This window comes from Sus scrofa, chromosome 1 (genome assembly GCF_000003025.6).
Source record: "Sus scrofa isolate TJ Tabasco breed Duroc chromosome 1, Sscrofa11.1, whole genome shotgun sequence".
NCBI lineage: Eukaryota > Metazoa > Chordata > Mammalia > Artiodactyla > Suidae > Sus > Sus scrofa.
In genome coordinates, this window is record NC_010443.5 from 65,389,757 (window position 1) to 65,409,084 (window position 19,328).

The 19,328-nt window shown below is 38.3% G+C and overlaps 2 long non-coding RNA genes across 4 annotated transcripts in view; one reads left to right on the top strand and one right to left on the bottom strand.

Moving 5' to 3' along the window:
• The window catches only part of LOC102160801, a 973,686-nt gene that overhangs the window by 903,228 nt on the left and 51,130 nt on the right, over positions 1-19,328 (top strand). The window lies entirely within an intron of this gene.
• Positions 9,625-19,328, bottom strand: part of LOC106508906 — a 369,867-nt gene continuing 360,163 nt past the window's right edge. Inside the window, exon 4 of the long non-coding RNA XR_002338705.1 lies at positions 9,625-13,584. This is a non-coding gene — a long non-coding RNA (uncharacterized LOC106508906). The remainder of the gene's footprint in view (positions 13,585-19,328) is intronic.

The following is a 19,328-nucleotide window of genomic DNA, read 5'->3' on the forward strand; positions in this document are numbered from 1 at the left end:
AAGTTGGAAAAGAGACTTATAAAGTGGTTTTTGCCATAGGGAACATCTTTGAAACTTGCAGAGACAATTCCCAGATGGGTTGTCTGTAGATGCAATCTGGACTGGGGCTGTCTGTCACCTCCAGCTAGGAGACAATCTGGCAGCACACAAAAAGAGCATGGAGAAAAAAAAGATGCAAGCAGTCAATGTTGAGGCCCTTATTGCGTGATCATCATTTCCATCTACTTCTTCACCTTTTTTTTTTTTTTTTAATCTTTTTGCCTTTTCTAGGGCTGCTTCAGTGGCATATGGAGGTTCCCAGGCTAGGGGTCAAATCAGAGCTATAACCACCAGCCTACGCCAGAGCCACAGCAACACAGGATCCAAGCCGCGTCTGCAAACTTCATCACAGCTCAGGGCAACGCGGGTCCTTAACCCACTGAGCAAGCCCAGGGATCGAACCCGCAATCTCATGGTTCCTAGTTGGATTCGTTAACCACTGCACCACAACGGGAACTCCTACTTCTTTACCTTTATTTGAAAATCTGCCTTGTTTTGTTTTGTTGCTATTGTATAGAGAAAATATAAATTCATTCTAGAAGATATTGGATCTGTTCAAATGGAGAACCACACATACCCCTAGAGCTTTGTGTAAAATATAAAATATATGTGAATATTTTGGAAAATTTTTGAATTCACAGTATAGTTAAAGAATCATGTAACATACATTGCCACCAATTAATTATTAGTATATATCATCTGGAAATTTTAATCCAGGCCAAAGCAATTTATCAATACAATAGGAAAAAAGGTCCAAAAAGTTATGAAGGATGTTAGTGCATATAGTTTGTAGATAAGAAAACTAATTTGCCAAGATTATATTGATGGCAGACCCAGGATTAGAATATGTCATTTGCCTCCCTGTCACATCCACTGTTACAATATCATATATGTCCAAATATTTGGCTTCAAATAAACAATTCATTTGTGTTTCAATAGGTAGCTGCTGTTTTATGCAGGCAGTGTGGGAATGACATTTGCAAAAACTTATTAGGAATATAAAATATAAAATTCTGCTATAGTGAAATGGAATAATCACAGACCTAGCTGTACTTTCTCAAACACAGCAATTCTCAGATTAGTATAATTAATTTGGTCAAGCACCAACATAAAATCCATCACGCTACAAAAAAGGTTATGAAAGTCAGTATGTGCCAGGCACTGGGCATAAAGATGCAAAAGGCCCAGGCCCACTCACTCACATAGATATCTCCAGCATTGGTTGTATTTTGTACCCTTCAGACCTAGAAATATATATATAGAGAGAGATCCCAGTGAAGAACAAAATATTGTTATTTTAACATTTTTCTTTAAATTTGTATACAAAATTTGCCATTATTTTCAGTCTTCAAACTATCTTTTTTATTAAAGAATAGTTGATTTACAATGCATTCCAGTGTCTTCTGTATAGCAAAGTGATCAAGAATGTGTATACAAAGTATATACAAAGAATGTATAGACTTTTTAAATATTCTTTTCCATCATGGTCTAGCCTGGAAGATTGGTTACAAGTTCCTGTGCTATACAGTAGGATCTTGTGTTTATCCATTCTAAATGTAATAGTTTGCATCTACTGACTCCAAACTCTCAGTCTAGCCCACTCCCTCCCCTTTCCCCCTTGGCAACCACAAGTCTGTTCTCTATGTCTGTTTCTGTTCTGTAGATAGTTTAATTTGTGCCGTATTTTAGATTACACATATAAGTGACATCATCTCTTTCTGACCACTTCACTTAGTATTATAACCTCTAGTTGCATCCATGTTGCTATGAATGGCATTGTTTCATTTTATGGCTGGGTAGTATTCCATTGTATGTACATACCACATCTTTTGTGTGTGTGTGTGTCTTTTTAGGGCTGCACCCATGGCATATGGAGGTTCCCAGGCTAGGGGTCTAATCAGAGCTATAGCCACCAGCCTACAGCAGATCCAAGCAGCACCTGTGACCCACACCACAGCTCAGGCAATGCCGGATCCTTAACCCACTGAGCAAGGCCAGGGATCGAACCCACAACCTCATGGTTCCTAGTCAGATTGTTTCCACTGCACCACGATGGGAACTCCCCTGTACCACATCGTCTTAATCCATTAATCTGCCAATGGCCATTTAGGTTGTTTCTAAACATGGCCATCATGGATGTTTTGAATAGTGCTGCAGTGTATATAGGGGTGCATGTATCTTTTGAATTATGATTTTTTCTGGATATATGCCCAGGAGTGGGATTGCCGGATCACATGGTAATTCTATTTTTAGTTTTTTAAGGAATTGCCATACTGTTTTCCATTGTGGTTATTCCAACTTACTTTCTTACCAACAGTGTAGAAGGGTTTCCTTTCCTCCACACCTTCTTCATCATCTTCCAGTTGCTTGAGTTAAAAACCTCAAAGTCATCCTTAACTCCTTTCTTTCCCTTAACATCTATACATGCTCTGGAAATCCTGGCTCTACTTTCAAAACATAACCTCTGTGCTCATCAAGTGTCATCACCTCCATTACTATAACCTTGGTCTAGGTCACCATCAGCTCCTTCACAGATAATCACTCTAGCCTCCTAGCTGGTCTCCCTGTTTTTACCTTTGCCTCCCTGAAATCTCTTTATCAGGGAAGCAACCAAGGTGATCATTGTACTCCTCCACTCAGATCCCTTCTATGGGCCCATCTCACTCAGATTAAAAAAACCCCAGATTCTCTGCAGTTCTATCTCTGGCCCCACTTCCAGCATTTGCTGCCCATGTCTTCATTCCTTCTCCAATCTCATCTTCTCCTACCTGTACCTCTTGATCACTTGTCACCATTGGCTGGAGCACTTGATGGAGGATTCTTTTTTTTTGCTTTTTAGGGCTGCACCCATGGCATATGGAGATTCCCAGGCTAGGAGCTGAATTGGAGTTATAGCCAATGGTCTACACCACAGCCATAGCAATATCAAATCCAAGCTGCATCTGCGACCCACACCACAGTTCATGGCAATAGCAGATCCTTAATGCAGTCAGGGAGGCCAGGGATTGAACCTGCAACCTTATGGTTCCTAGTTGCATTCGTTTCCACTGTGCCATCATGGGAACTCTAACGGAGGATTCTTGAGGGCCTTTTCATCTGCAGTTTTCTCTGCCTGGGAGGCTGTTACTCCAGATTCATTTACTCCCTTTAGGTCTTCACTCAAACTTCCCTGCCACCTTATCTAAAATTGCAAACTATATACTAAACACACGCATGCACGCACACACACACATACATTGCTCGACACTTTTATCATCATTTCTTCCTTTGGTTTTCTTCTTAATAAAGATTTCACTTATTTGTATTTTTCTTATTCTGTCTGACTCTCCCATTGAATGCAAAGGGTCAGCAAACTACAATCCAAGGGCTAAATCCAATTCCCCTGCTCATTTTTGTAAGTATTGGAACACAGCCACACCCATTTGTTTATATATCTTCTATGGCTGCTTTCAGAGGGCCCCCAAAGCCAAAAGTGTTTATTATTCAGCCCTTTGAAGAAAAGGCTTAGCAACTGATGTGAATATAAGCTTCAAAAGAACATGGATTTTTGTTTATTTTATTCTTTTCTTTGTAACTAGAGTCACAGAGTCATGTCTAATGTACATTAGATATTTGATAAAAATCTATTGCTGGTGAATAAATTAAAAAAAAAAAACTGGCTCTACACTTTCAGAACTTCACAGAAGAATGAAGTTAAATTGGATTTCCATATGACTAGGGAGCCACGGCAGACATTTTTGGAGGGTTTTGTTGAAGTTCTTTTTGTCATTTTCTTTACATCATTCATTCTAAGTAATAGTGGTCATTTTCTAGTGTTGACTTTAAATGAAACATAAAATAACTGGTGGAAATATTGTTATTATGCCAATTTTATTGTTATAGAATCATACCTATAATAGGGCCATTAAACAAGCCTTTTGAGAGCAGCTATTTAGGTCTAAAATAGCCTTAAGGTGCCAGTTGAAATCACCTTTTCGACATTTCCAGACCTGCTTTCATCTTGTTACTCACCAAATGAGCGACAAGAGCTAAACCAGTTTGAATATAAGATTATAGTAAGTATTGGTCATTTGAGTTCAGCTGAAAATATAGTACCTTTCTGGCCTTGCACTTGTAGGCATCAGAATAAGCTATTGCTTCCAAAGGAAAGATAAGGTTGAGAGTGTTTTGTTTGATCTCTGGTGGCACTAGAGATTTCAGTAGTAAAACCAAAATCAATGCCTCTTTTCTTTCCTAGGGAACCATTCACAAAGGAATTGGCACATGAGACCCTTCTCTTTAGAAGGAGGGGTTGGGACTCTTTCAGATAGAAGTGTTCCCCTCTTTTTCTGTGACACCTCAATACTCCATTCAAAAAAAAAAAAAAAAAACCATGGGTTTCTGTGTTAGACTGATTGATGGCAAAGATGACAAAACCTTGAGCAGTCCGTTAGCTTGAGCTGAAAAATGTGCTCAGCTAACTGCTTTAAACATTTTAAAATATAACTCACTAGCTGTAGTAAAGACTGCCGAGCTAAGATTGGGGTTTAATTGTTCACTGTTCAACATGATTTGTGAATAATTGCAGAACCATGGCAATTAAATTGTACTTTCTACAAAACAGGCAGCACATGCCTCCTGCTTTAGAGAGACCCACGTTTCTTTGCAGATTAGCATACCTCTGTAATCTACTCGGATGTACAGGTGACATCTCTCTTTGAGTCTTCAGGACCCTGGGACCTCTGGGCAATGTGCTATGTCATAAACTTGAGTGATGAAAAAGCAGCAGGGCTCCTTCAGCCTCTAATTGGAACCACTCAATGCGACAAAGAAACTAAGCAACTCTTTATTATTCCATTTAATGGGTTTTTTTTTAACATTCACAAATCATTCATCAGCATCATCTGAAAATGAAAAACGATAAGCGCAAGGATATTTGGCACAAGGCATCCGGTGTGTTACCCAAGAGTTGGTGCTTAGGTACAAATGTCCTAGCGATGAAGTCATACCCTGGAGAGGATGCAAAGGGGATTTGTTCTTTGTTTCTGGCTGAATTCCCAGGTTTCGGCCAGTGTGAGTCTCCCGGAATTAGTGATAATGTTTTCTGTCATGGTTGTAAAATACTTTCAGAGAAACATAAAGTTTTTATGAGAAGAATAGTAAAAGAAATGACTTATTCTATGCCTGGGGCTTAGTATTTGTTCTTGTTGGCTCACTTGAGGGTAGCAGAGGTTGAGATGGGGAAATGAAGGCACAAAGCTTCAAGGTCCCCCCTCGCTGCTGCTCAGTATTAATAGTAGCTTCTAGATGGGCTCAGCTGCTCAAAATGCAGAGGCTCCAACAAATCTCTACATCACTAGATTGACACATTGGCAGTTGCTGGTTTTATTGAAGTTACACACCCGTCCCATTTCTCTCCCTCCTCTCCTTCTTCCCTCTTGTTTTCACTACGATGATACAATTCCTTCTCTGATAGGTTTACAGATTTCAAGTCTTATTTATTCAGAATAGCTTAATGTAATATGTCAGTGAGGTTTAGAGACCTTCCCAAAGAATGGGACTGCTAGGGTGCTCCAACCGTATGCTGTCAAAAACTATTTTAAGTACCCTGTTTCATCAAGGAAATGCAGTTAGTTAAATTGAATTTGGAGGATTTTCTCCTCTTTGTGATGAACAGAGAATGATTATCATACCTGTGATACCCCCGACTTCCCTTTTGTACAAGTAGAGTAGTCATTCTGATCTTGAAGTTTATTAGAGCTTTAAGCTGTCAGGTTATTACTGTCAGTTTCAAGAAAAGAAAGAGTTAGTGATGTAAAATTAATTTATTGAATGGAATTGTTTTGCCCTCAGGGAATAACATCACCATTTAATTTAATTTCCCCATCATATTGTCTCATTTGCAGAGGAAAAAATAACTTTTCTTTTGAACAGAATAAAGTGCATTATGCTGAATGGTGTACTTCATCCCTACAGGTTTTCCTTGTTCTAGATCATCAGTTGTCATAACAACATGATATATTGTGCAGTAACTCTTGCTTGCTGAATTTGGGAAAACAGCACTGATTTAGATCTTTACTTATAAGAAAATGTTAGGAGGATTCAGTAACATTTAAAAAAGTTTTTCTCTGGTTACATTTTTCAGTATCCAGCAGTTTTATTATGGACTGTTTTATACAAAAATATGTTTTAAAAGTGTGTATAAATATTTATATTTTCTAAAAAGCTTTGAAATCACAAATGTCCTTGTCACTTGGGTATTTTCAGTGTTTTCTCGAAGATACAGCTATGTTCCACTGAGGTTCAGAATGCAGATATGCTTGGTCTAGTCAGTGGGTTGGAAGGACAGACACAAATACCAAAGAGCCCAGCATTTAACTCACTTTTTGGGGAGAAACCTACAAAGATGCTGGAGGCAAAGGTGGGAACTTGAAGAAAACTATTCTCTTGATGTAAGAAGCACTAAGACTCCGTTTGAGTCTTTTTCCCAGATGATGTTTCTTCACAGGCAGCTGTTAAATATCACACCAGAAAGTTCTATCATATGTATATGGACCCAGGAAAATAAACTGGGTGAGTTAACAATATGAAATCCTCAAGCACTTTGTTCCTCTCTCTGTGTGTATTCAGCATCATCTCAAAATGTCGTCTATTCCTTCTCCAAATGAGCCATATTTGAAAATCAATATTTATTCGCCAAATACTTTTTGAGTACTTATTATGTGAAATGAATAATATTTACCTCTGCAGGTTGTAAAATGATTCAGAGGGCTCAAGTGCTAACCTCACAGGGTTTGCAGTCCTGTAAGGAGGGCAATACAGTTACACCAGGATCGCTGGTAGGGAGTAGACCCAGTAACAAAGCAGATGTCTGGGTCATGGAGGCATGTGTACAGATATATATATTGTTAAAATATTGTATACTTCCAGACAGATTGGTAAATAAACTCTGTCCCAAGCTCCACCAGTGCCCACCCCCAGCCCAGCCACCCCCTCTCCTATTCAAGGACCTTCATTTTCCCAACTCTTCCTCTGGCAACTGAAGTGTTAAAAACTTGCACAACCAGGGGCTATGAAGTAGCTCATTCTGGTGAATGAGGGTACAGGTTTTATTTTATTTATTTTTTTAAATTTTTAATTTTTTTGTCTTTTTAGGGCTGCACCCGTGGCATATGAAAGTTCCCAAGCTAAGGGGTCAAATCGGAGCTATAGCCGCCTGCCTACGCCACAGCCATTGCAACGCCAGATCCAAGCTGTGTCTGTGACCTACACCACAGCCCACGGCAATGCCGGGTCGTTAACCCACTGAGCAAGGCCAGGGATTGAACCTGCGTCCTCATGGATGCTAGTCAGATTCATTTCCGCTGAGCCACTACAGGAACTCCAGGATACAGGTTTTAAATACTGAATCTCATCTCTGGTAAAAAGTACTTAAAGATTCAGAACACATGAAACCACCTTTGTTGTCATTTAAGAACAATCCTCTATCAGCAGTTTCATATCATTCCATCTGTGAAAACCAGAGATATTGAGAAGGGAGAGTGATTCCATTCTCTTGTGTTGAGAAGGCATCTTGATTCTAACGTTGTGACACTCAAATGTCAGCACGCCTCAGGGTCACCTGGAAGGCTTGTTAGAAACAACTTGCTGGGGGAGCTGGGCTGGGGCCTGAGAATTCCCACTGCTACCAAAGTTTCCAGATGTTGCTGCTATTAGACCTGGAATCACTGAGGGCACAGCTGCTTTCCCTTCTTCCTGGGAGAAAGCCTTTTTATTACATAGTTCTTATGTGCCAATGAGGAAAAGATGAATCTGTAACTAAAAAAATTGCAAAGATGCTAAACTGAAAAACCACAAAAGGAAAATACAAATGGACAATTAATATAAAAATTCAAAATCACTAGTTATTAAAGGCATGTAAATTAAAGAAACATAGTACCACTTTTGAATATTCAATAGCCAAGGTTGGAAAATATGAATAATACTCAACATGAAGGAAGTTAGAGTGAAATGGATGCTCTCATTCACTGCTAGTGGAATTATAAATTGCTAAAACCTTTCTAAAAGGTAATTTGGCAGCATATATCAAAAATCTCTATAATACTTATGCTCTTTGCTCAAATAGTTTTACCTCTAGAAATTAATGCCAAGGATCTCATCAGAGCTGTACATGAAGATTTATGTATGACTGCTCATCATAGCATTATTTATAAGAAAAACCAGAAGTAACCAACCTAAATATTTAACACATAAGATCCATAGGGTGGGATATTACAAACCATTAAGAAAAATTTCCTAAAGATAGTTCTAAATAGGAAAAAAAATGAGTAAAGCTAGAAATAGAGGTATGGGTAGAGCAAAACTCTAGGTTGTACATAAACTTTCACACATGTAGTACATATGTTCGTAGATCCAGAGAAGAAATCCTGAAAGGGATTAGAATTGAAACATTAACCACAATTACCTCTAGGTGACGACGTGAGAGATTTTTGTTTGTTTGTTTTCTTACACATTTCTGCCTTTTCCAAATTTTTCATGATGAATTTTGTGAGGAGTGGTAAACTCACTCTATGCTCCAAAGGTTCATTGCTACTGGGAGAATAAATCAGTAAAATTTTCTGGTTAAAACTCTTTTACTCTTTGACCTAGTAGTTGCACTCCTAGGAAGAAAATCTATCAAAATAATCTGACTTACCAAATTTCATAGATTAGGAATGCACATTGTAGCAGTATTTATAATAAAACTTAGTCTTACCAAATGTTCATCAGTTGAGGTATGAGTAAATAATTGTGATTTATCCATAACGTAGAATTCTAAGCAGGCATTTGAAAGAACATGCTGTTGAAGAATCTTTTCTAGAGAAAAGATTAACACTTGTCTAATGTTAAGTAAAAAAAGCAAAAATACAAACTATATACAATATGAACCCACTTTTCAAAAATATACGTAAATATGCAAAGAAAGAGACTGGAATGGGTACATTCACATGTTAATAGTGTTTATCTTATAATGGATTATTTTTATTTTCATATGTATTTTTCCAGTAGTCTTAAAAATTTTGAATAAACACTTAAAATTCCTAAAACTGTTTTAAAGGTGTATTAAAAAATAAGACTGTCATTTTTTTCAATATCAAAATCCTTTTCTAAGGTTGTTATTGTACTCACAACAGTTTGTACTGCCTTTTTTTTTTTTTTTTTTTTTTTTTTTTTTTTTTTTTTTTTTGCCATGTCCACAGCATGTGGAAGTTCCAGGCCCAGAGATCGAACTCATACCACAGCAGTGACAATTCCAGATCCTTGACCCACTGAACCACCAGGGAACTCCTGTGCTGCCGTTTTTTAACCATCATTTAAAAAGCAAGAGTTCAGGAGTTCCGGTTGTGTCGCAGCAGAAATGAATTCAACTAGTATCCAGGGGGATGTATGTTCAATCCCTGGCCTCTCTCAGTGAGTAGGGGATCTGGTGTTGCCATGAGCTGTGGTGTTGGTCACAGACACAGCTCAGATCCTGTGTTGCTGTGGCTGTGGTGTAGGTTAGCAGCTGTAGCTCTGATTTGACCCCTAGCCTGGGAACTTCCATATGCCGCTGGTGCGGCCCTGAAAAGCAAAATGATTAAATAAATGAAAAAAAAAAGGCAAAAGTTCAAAAAAAAAGGAATGATTCATTTGAAAATAAAAAGAAATGGCTACAATGATGTTTTTGAAGTAGTTCTTGTATAACTGATGGGCAAATAGTAATGTAAGCATCACTTTCCCAGAATAGAGTCCCTCAGCCTAACCTGTGTTCTGGAGAACAGTGGGTCCCTGAGGGCTCTGCTTACTAGTTCTAGCTGGAGGTCCAAACTGCTTACTAGTTCAAGCTGGAGGTCCAAAGACACAAAGCCTTTGAACTTATATACAAGATTCACATTTTTAGGTATAGACTCAAGGAGTTGATCTTGGAACAAATTGGAAAGTTGAGGAGGTGGGAAGAACCTGCTTTGAGGCAATCAGTTGTGCCCAGTATACCCAGTATCCCTTCCTAACCCTCATGTAACTCCCCTGGATCTGGCAATCCTGGGGCCTTCTGTCTGGTGAACCCAGGCATTGGCACTTACCCCAAACCAGGCCTCTCAGAGTCTCCTCTCCTAGATTTCACATGGTTGAAACTGGGCCATTTGATGACACGGCCCAAAGGGACTCTGCCTGAGTTGCTACTATTGAATTCTGTGGAATTGTTCTCATTCTTTATCTAACTGAGTCCTGGTTATTTAACCTTTCCTTCAGTCATGGAAGGGACTCAATCTTCTTCCAATAAAGTCCTTGTTCTTAAGTGTCAATGAACATTTCTATCGCTTACCATCCAGAAATGCCACCTGACGTGTAGCAGAAACTCAAAAGATGTGTAGAGGAGAGAGAAACAGCCAAGGCTCTGGGGGAATCTGACCAAGTTTGGCACCTGCATCAGTTAAAACATCATAGAGGCTACCCGTTTACATCCTTTAACAGGGTGATTGTGAGAACTGGCTTTTCTCACTCTGTCCACTCCTCCCAAGATATCAACCCCACTGACCTTCTTCCCTTTCCTCAGAAGAGGCAGGTCCCTTTTGGTCTCTGTGTAGTCTTCATGGATGGTCTTCCTCTGCTTGAAGTCATGCCATCATCGTCACCAGCCCTTCAACTAGCAAAGTCTTACTTGTCTTTGAGATCTAGGTTAAATACCATTTCTTTAGAGAAAACTTCTAGGACCACAGAGAAAAATGAGGTCAAGTCCCCCAAACTTCTAGGAAGCGTTAATAATTATTATAATTCATTGTTCACTTTGGAGTCAGGTATTCAATGTTTGCCACTCTGCTGTAATATACACCTCATGACTTCGTAGAACCATGCCTTTCTTATATATCCTAATGTCAGGTCCAATAGGATATACCCTATTCCTAGCAGAAAGCCTTACATCTAGTAGGCAGTTAATTATCTGTTGAAGGAACAAATGATCTGGGGTAATAATGCATGTAGAAACCTTTGAAAAAATAATATAAAAGTATGAAAATACGGGATATAGTAGAGTTTCATATTCCATAATGAGTACATTTGGGTGATGTATTTTTCAAATATCACATTTCCTGTACATCACTGTGGGTCACTGAATGTCAGGAAGCTTAATTACCTTTCGTTCTGAGGACTGATTTGGAAGTGGAGAGTTTCAAAAGCACAGTCTGATGGGTGGTGGTGTCTCTAAGGGTAATTAGCAGAGTCTTGCTGCAGCTTCAGCCCCTGCGACCCCAAAGACAGGCTAAGGAACACAAGGTCATATTTAAAACAATGGATTTTCTAAACAAATGCAGGCTTAAGACCAGTAGCTCTCCCTGCAACTAGATTTTTGCCTCTAACCCTTCTTATATTGAAACTTTGCTATAGCACTCTGGTTGAAGCTTAGTGAGTCTGATTTTACCCCTGCTTCAGATCAAAAGGAGGCATGTGTCCTGGCAGATAGTGACCCGACCCCCAAAAGTAGTGGAGAATTAATGCTCATATTGAAGACTAAGGAGAAAGGAAATAGGGAATTGTCACCTGAACTGCAAGAGAATTAACAAATCCAGTATAAGAACAAAGAATATTTCACTAGAAAAACAAAATCACTAAAGATGTATCTGGCAAAATGATCATATTCTTCTCCATTTTATGCCACTAGGAAGGTAACAGCAATGTTTGTGCATGCAACCAATTTTATAATTATTTTCATGATAAAAACAGCTTATTTCTCTTCTGTCTTTGAGGCGTCTTTTTACATGCTCTGGGAGGGGAGCTTGAAATAATATGAAAGTTGTGGGTGTGAAAAAAATAAGCACAAGCATTCCTTTGAAATGTTCTTAATAAATTTTTAAATTAATTTCCAGGCTGATAGGTCTCAGAAATCAATTTAAACTATTTAACTCACCATGCAAGAATGAAATTATTTAAAAAAAAAAAGAAGCAAGCTGAAAAATTTTGAAGGCTATGTGCAGAAAGGCTTCAGCAGACAGCAGGAAGGAAAACTGCAGGTTTATAATGGGATTAGGAGGGTTTTTTCTCTGAGAAAAGTACTCACTGAAGAATACTAAGAGGTCCAATTAAAAACATTATTATACTCTTCTGAATAGTTCTGAGATTTCAAGAACTCATCCTAAGAGTTCTAACCAGTTCATACTAGCTGATCTAACCTGGTTGAGAGGTTTTCTTTTCTTTTTTTAACATATCTTCAATCATATTTTTAAAGAAGTTTATGTTGTAGCCTTTAGAATATATCCCCCTTCAAAATTTGTCTATTCCAGCATTTCCCATATACACACAATAAACACCAACTCCTTCAATAAAAAGAAAAATATCTTTGTCATATCATACCCTCTGTTTTTTGGATTGAGCACAAAAGAATGGACACATGGAGGAAATATAGATTTTTCAGGAGATTGATAAAGTCTTGACATGTTTTATGCAAATGTAAACCAATGCCAGATGTTCTCATTGAGTCCTCACCTGGATCATGGGGGCAGAAACTCTTACATACCCTGCCTTTGTGTTTTCAGTTGTAATGCTGGATGGAAAGTGGAAATTTAACAAATATTTGGATTATTTGATGGGAGTAGTGTCTTTCCCAGCAGTGCCTTGTTCTTCATCAGGTATTATATATTCCTTGGGTCTAATCCTAGCATTGGGAAATCAAGAGCAAAGCATTATTTCTAGTCTAGGTGTCTCTCTAATTCAATTTGATTACATCTTGCCACTACACCACTACTTAGTGAATCTTTCCCTGTCCTAAACTGTGTTAGTGTATGTTAAATAAGCCCAAGACCCTTACCATTTAGTTCCTTAACTACTCATTTATTCCTATTTTTTAGTGAAATAGAAGCAAAGCATTCATCTAATTGATCATAGAGATCTTTCTCCTATATCTCTCTCTCTCCATATGTATACACTCTTCATTGGGATATGCACATACACATATTTTTCTACTTATATGTCTAAATACCCATTAAATATCCAATCTAAGTATGTTTCTATCCATCTATTTTAGAAGAATTTTACAAAGAATCTTTAGATAAAAGTTATGCAATAAATTTTACCCATATAGTTTCTTAGCGCACCTACACACGGTTACACACTCATTCACTCACACCCACACGCACACTCACACACATTTTTTTCTTACTTGAATCAGCCACCACAGCTGCCAGTGCCTCAGGGGTTTTAAACATCAATCAGTTTCACAGCTGGAGGCAGAGTGATCTACAGCAATAAAGCTTAAAGTGCTTCCTTTTCTGATATAATTTGATTCTTCCATTAGAGCACACATTCTTTTTTTTTTTTTTTCCTTTAAGCTAGAGCAAATGTTCTCTGTCCATACCAGGGCAAATAAATAGTTACCTTAAAGAGGCAGAAGGTATTATTACTCACCAGTTAGGATGCTGGGTGGAGAAAATCCATTCAATACCTCTTCCTTCTGCACTGCTGAGTTTCTCACCTTTGTCTCTAGGATTTGCCTCTCCTACTACTTCCTCAGGGCTGCCACTGACTTTGGTTCTTTGGTCTGGGCATGAATTCTGGTAGCTATAACATAACAGATAACAACAACTTTATTAAATATGTTCTTGACTTTCTGATACTATAGAATTCAGTGTAATATGGAAAGGTGCTATGACAGTCACTGTCATATTTTTCTTTCCCCTGGACTGAAAGTGTTTAAATTTCATAGCTTCTCCCTCAACTAGAAGTCATTCCTTTGATCACCAGTTCTAAATTATCTTAAATATGATCTATCCCTATCTTTATTACTGTCTCTCTAATAAGCTCGCTGTAACTGTTTTTCCTTAGTTTTGTAGTGTTTAATTTAAAAAGCATTATAAAAGTGTACAAAGTGAACTGAATTTCATCAGACTTTGACAATGATAGTGACAAAGAATTAGTTGTTGTCAAAAAAGATTGTGCATCCAGAGATTAATAGTGACAGTAGGTCAGAATCCAGTTGTGGAAGATGGCGTTACACTTTTGTTCCTGTCTAAAGACTTATTAGGATATTTGGGTTTGTTTTGTTTTTCAAAAACTGATAGAATTTTGGCTACAAAAATCCAGACTTTTTTTTAACTAAATGAGCAATCACACCTCAACTTGAAGCCTGTTAGCCCAGTCCATCTGCTGTTGCAGCCACCCCTTTCCAGCTGTTGGCAACTACTAGTGGTTGCACTTCTATTTGGCTCGACCAGAGTTTCTCTCCCTTTCTGTTGCTTTATTTCAAGCTTGATCATTCCTTAAAAATTGTCAGATTAATCTTTATTTATGCAGTCTGACTGCTTGATAGATTGCATGAATTTATAAAGCCAGTTTATACCAGAATTTGTAATGATGAAATGTGAAAATATGAAAGCCTGGGCTTCAGAAATCCCTAGCCCAGCAATATTCCTCCATTTCACCTCTTTTTAAAGGTGGGCAATACAAGGCTCAGAAAGTTTAAAGGTCAACTCAAAGACACACTGCTAGTTATTTACTGAACTGAAATTTTGGAACCAAATGTTCAATCCATAGTTCACTGCTATGGACTGAATTTTGCACACATACCCCACCTCCCAATTCATATGTTGAAACTCTAATCCTCAACGTGACTCTACTAAAGAGACAGGACTTATAAGGAGGTCCTTAAGTTTAAATGAGGTCATCAGGGTGAAGCTCTGATCCTATAGGGCTGATGCTTTCTAGAAAGAGAAAGAGACAGGAGAGTTCTCTCTCTCTGCCACATCAGGACATAGAGAGAAGGTAGCCATCTGCAAGCCAGGAAAAGAGCCCTTGCCAGGAACTAAACCCTGCTGGAACTTTGATCTTGGATTTTCCAGCCTCCCAAACTGTGAGACAACAGATTTCCCTTGTTTCAGGGAAACCCATTTTGTCATGGCAACCCAAGCTAAGACATCTATCTTTCCTTTTTTTTTTTTTTGCCTATGACTGCTGAACTCAAATTTTTTCTAAGATACCCAGTTCTACTATTGCCCATTGCCCATGGAATGGAACATGGAAGGGTCTCTGATAAAACTTCTTCACTAGCTAAGCACACCCTTGGTGATTGTGCTCGTTGCCTATTCCAGGCTACACTGGACAGCACCAGGAAAGGAAGAACTTTAGACTTTACCTGATTTGATTTTATTGTCTGAATTTTTCTAGCTTTAATCTCCCACAAATGGAGCTAGGTTTTTTTTTTTTTTTTTTTTTGGTACCATAATGTCTGCTCCTTGATTTTGTTCTTCCAAATTGGTGTGGTATCTACTGCTTGGCTTTGTTTCTTTCCCTTATACTCCTTGTCCATCTTCTCCTCCTTTTTTCTTCTAAAGTGCTATGTTAGTTTTGTCCAAAAACTCTATAATCTGATACAGAAATTTATTAGTTATTCTTATATAGGATTCACAAGGGGACCCTTCTTAAATAAATGCCACTATCTTTCTCCAAGACAAAGATAAAAGCAGAGAGAGAGAGAGATAAAAAGAGGCAGACAGACAGACAGGGGAGGGTAGAATTGTATCCCCAGGTGAGCCAGAGTGAAAAATTAGTTTTTCCCCACACGTTTACTTTGTGATACTTTTCAGGAAAGCCAATTTTCTCATATTTAAAATTAAATTTTAAGAGAGCCACTTAGAATCATAAATAAGCAGTAATTACCAGCTCACTTATTTACTGATGATGAGTTTTTAATTGGCTAAGAAATTTTAAGAAAAAAAAAAAAAAAAGAAATACATTGTTCTCAGTCTTCCTAAACTTTTGCTCTATGTGTCAATCTTCCATTCCTACTTGCCCTTCCCCTGACATTCTCTTCCTGAAAAAAGAAGTTAAGCTTCTAAGTCTGGCCCCAAGGATTCAATCAAGAGAAGCCTTAGATAAGTCTCCCAGTCTTTTTTTTTTTTTTTTTTTTTGCCATTTCTTGGGCCACTCCCACGGCATATGGAGGTTCCCAGGCTAGGGGTCTAATCGTAGCTGTAGCTGCCAGCCTACGCCAGAGCCACAGCAACGCAGGATCTGAGCCGCGTTTGGGACCTACACCACAGCTCACGGCAACGCCGAGTCGAGTCGTTAACCCACTGAGCAAAGACAGGGATCGAACCCGAAACCTCATGGTTCCTAGTCGGATTCGTTAACCACTGCACCACGATGGGAACTCCAAATCTCCCAGTCTTGATGCTCATGAGTCCCTTCCATGATCTCTTGCCCTAGACAGACAGGGTGATCCTTTATTTCCCCAAGTCACCTTGTGCATTTCTCTCATTTTATCATTGCTTCTTAACTGCAGTGTCCCCTTGCCCCAACACTCTCACGAACAGTGATTTCTCCTTCCTTGCTTCTCCTACATCACTTAAAGTCAGTATTAGTCATTTGTTAATTATATGGTATTTGTCTTCCACATACGTATGCCCTGGCTCTTAAGAGCCAGTGCTTTCTAATACCCTACCCCCCAGCACCTAACACAGTATCTGGCATGTTTTAGATGCTCCTTGGCTTTGTTCATGGTGGTCACCACTTATTCCCTAATGGGCATGGAGTAATTCTCCTCAAGCAAGTGCCTTGCCAGGTACCTTACATCAAATTCCTTCATTTACTCTTTCCACAGCATTCTAAGGTGGGTGCTCTTTGCTGTTTCACAAATAAAGAAAATGTGACTTGAGCTGCCGTATTAAATGGTTATCTCATGACCAAATGATGGGGAAAGATAGACAGTTCAATGCCTCCTCCGTGTCAGAAACTTTATAGACATTACATCATTTGATTTTTTACAACAATCCTGTGACATGGCTTCATCTGACAGATGAGAAAATCCAACTCCAAGAGGTTAAGTAATTTGGTCAATGTCAGGCAAGGTTTTAGACACCAGGTTTCCTCCTTTTTAAGACAATTGTCTTTGTAGCTGCTTTGAGAATTTGGAAAGAAAAATGCTATATTATGATACAATACGGTTCAACCAAACTTAAATTACCTCTTCCCTTTAAGTAAAAATTGCCAAATACAGACTGAAGAAGTCATTTATGGGTATTTAAGAGTAAATAATCTCCTTTAACCAATGAATGGGTGTCATTCCAATATAATTTGTATGTTGGGAAAATAAACGTCCTGCAGTACAGGACTTTTTCATGATAACAGAGCTTAAGTTGTTACTATGAGAAGACAAAGCTGATTCAGATTGCTGGTTTGGGGTATGGCCCAGAGCCTCTGAGCACAGAGTCCTTGGCAGAAAGCATGTGTGGAGTCAGCCAAGCAGAGGAATGGGTCTCTTCAGAGAAAGACTACATTTTAAAGGGAAGATTTTTTTTTCCCCTCTTCAGAGCATTTTCAAATCTTGGCACTAAAGAGGGGGGGGGAAAGGTATGTCTTTTCTTTGAAATACTGGCTTTTTCTGAAAAGACCACCTTCTCCCCAAGCCTTGGAAACTTCAAACAGTCTGACCGAGAAGTCAGAACTCCTCTGGTTGAAGAAGCTCTTATCTTGAAAGCTGCTACAGGCTATAAGCTCTTAGAGGGTCCTGGAGCTCAGTGTCTGTTTGTATTCATTTTTAATAAGCTAAATGAAAAGTGGAAGAGAATTCTGAGCATGTCTATAAATGCATACCTATGTGTCTACCTACAGATGAATACATTCTTGTCTTTTAGCATTGTAAATATATAAAATTTAGTTAAATGTGTACTTTATGAAGTAATTTTTAAGAAAGAAATAAAATTCAAATACAAACAGACATTTTACTTGAACAATTGTCATGAGGCTTTTTTACTAAATATATTCTTGCTGCAAATTTACTGTGAAATTTTAATTGGATTTCATACTTTTTGCCTAATTTTTCATGCACTTCACATTTCACTATTCTGTAAGAATTTGACACAATTTCTATGTGTTTCTCTTACCTGATATTATAGTTTAAATACATTTTAAATACATGAATTAAAGGGCAAAATCCAAAGTCATTGACTAAGGTGAATATTAATTTTAATGCAGTGTCTCTATTTTTGGCACATTCTACCCTGTGAATACTTTCTGTGTCTCCTTGGCCCATCTAATTGTTGCTCTTGCTTTCTATAGAGAAGAAGTCTCAGGTTAGACATATGCATCCACATATGTACCATAATATTCTCTAAATGCATACAGAGAGGAAATATAATAACCAGAACATTGAATTGTGGTCCAAAATGTTTTATTTTCCTGCAGTTCCCATAACTTTACCCCTCCAAGAGTTCCAGAATCTCAGTGGTAGTATAATGTATCTTTGGGCTACATTTGACACTCTTTGGACCCCACTTAACATCCCCCAGACCTACTTTCTACTCCAACCATGATCATGTCAACCAATGTCACACAGGTATAACCAGAAACCCTTGGTCTCAGCACCTCCTCATTATTTTGACCCAGGGCTTCTTTGACGACTTATGAGGTGCCTATGTGAACCAACCAAGCCATTCTGACACAAACATGAAGAGTATAAGGAGTAAATTCCCTGTGGGGTTATCCTTGACCAATGATGGATGCGACAAAATGGATATATACAGCCTTCTTCCATCCTTGAGTTGAAAAAATCAGAGTTACATCTTACACACTTTGAGGGTCCCCAGCAAACAGAACACCAGATGCCTCAGTAGTGACTAACTTAATATCAATAGATTGAAGTTTCTTCCTTTTGGGTATCACACTGTGCCAGTGGTTCTCAGTTGTAGATGAATTTGCTCCTCTCCTCCTCCTCAAGAGTATTCAGCAATATCAAGAAATAGTTTTGGTTGTCATGGTTCAGGAGGAGAGGCTATTGGTATGTTGTGGATAGAGGCTAGGATGCTGCTAATCATCCTACAATATATGCAAGAGCCCTTACAAGAGAATTTTCTGGTCCCACTTCATTTTAGTGGAATCCAGGCCAAATGTTACTGGGTTCTATCTACATTATCAATATCTACTACCAAGCATTTTTATTTAAGAAAATACATTATATATGTATGTGAGTGTATATCAGCTATCAGTTCAAATTGTCTTCTTGTCAAGAAAACAATCCACTTTTCCTTTTAGTCTGATGTAAACAGGTTTTAAGGAAAGAACTCAATTAAAATCTAATGACATCTGGGAAAAAAAAAGTAAAAGAGGCTGAGAATCAGCAATTTCAGTTCAACCTGAACAAATTTCACAGTAACTGGGTCTGGACAGTGATGGAGTCAAAGTTTACACAAACTTGCCATGACTCAAGGCTCTTCTTTCCTGAATAGCAATTCCAACCTTAATTTTTTGAAGGGAATAGTTATTTTTTCCCCCACTGGACTGTGAGTTCTTTGGAAACAGGTCTGATTTCA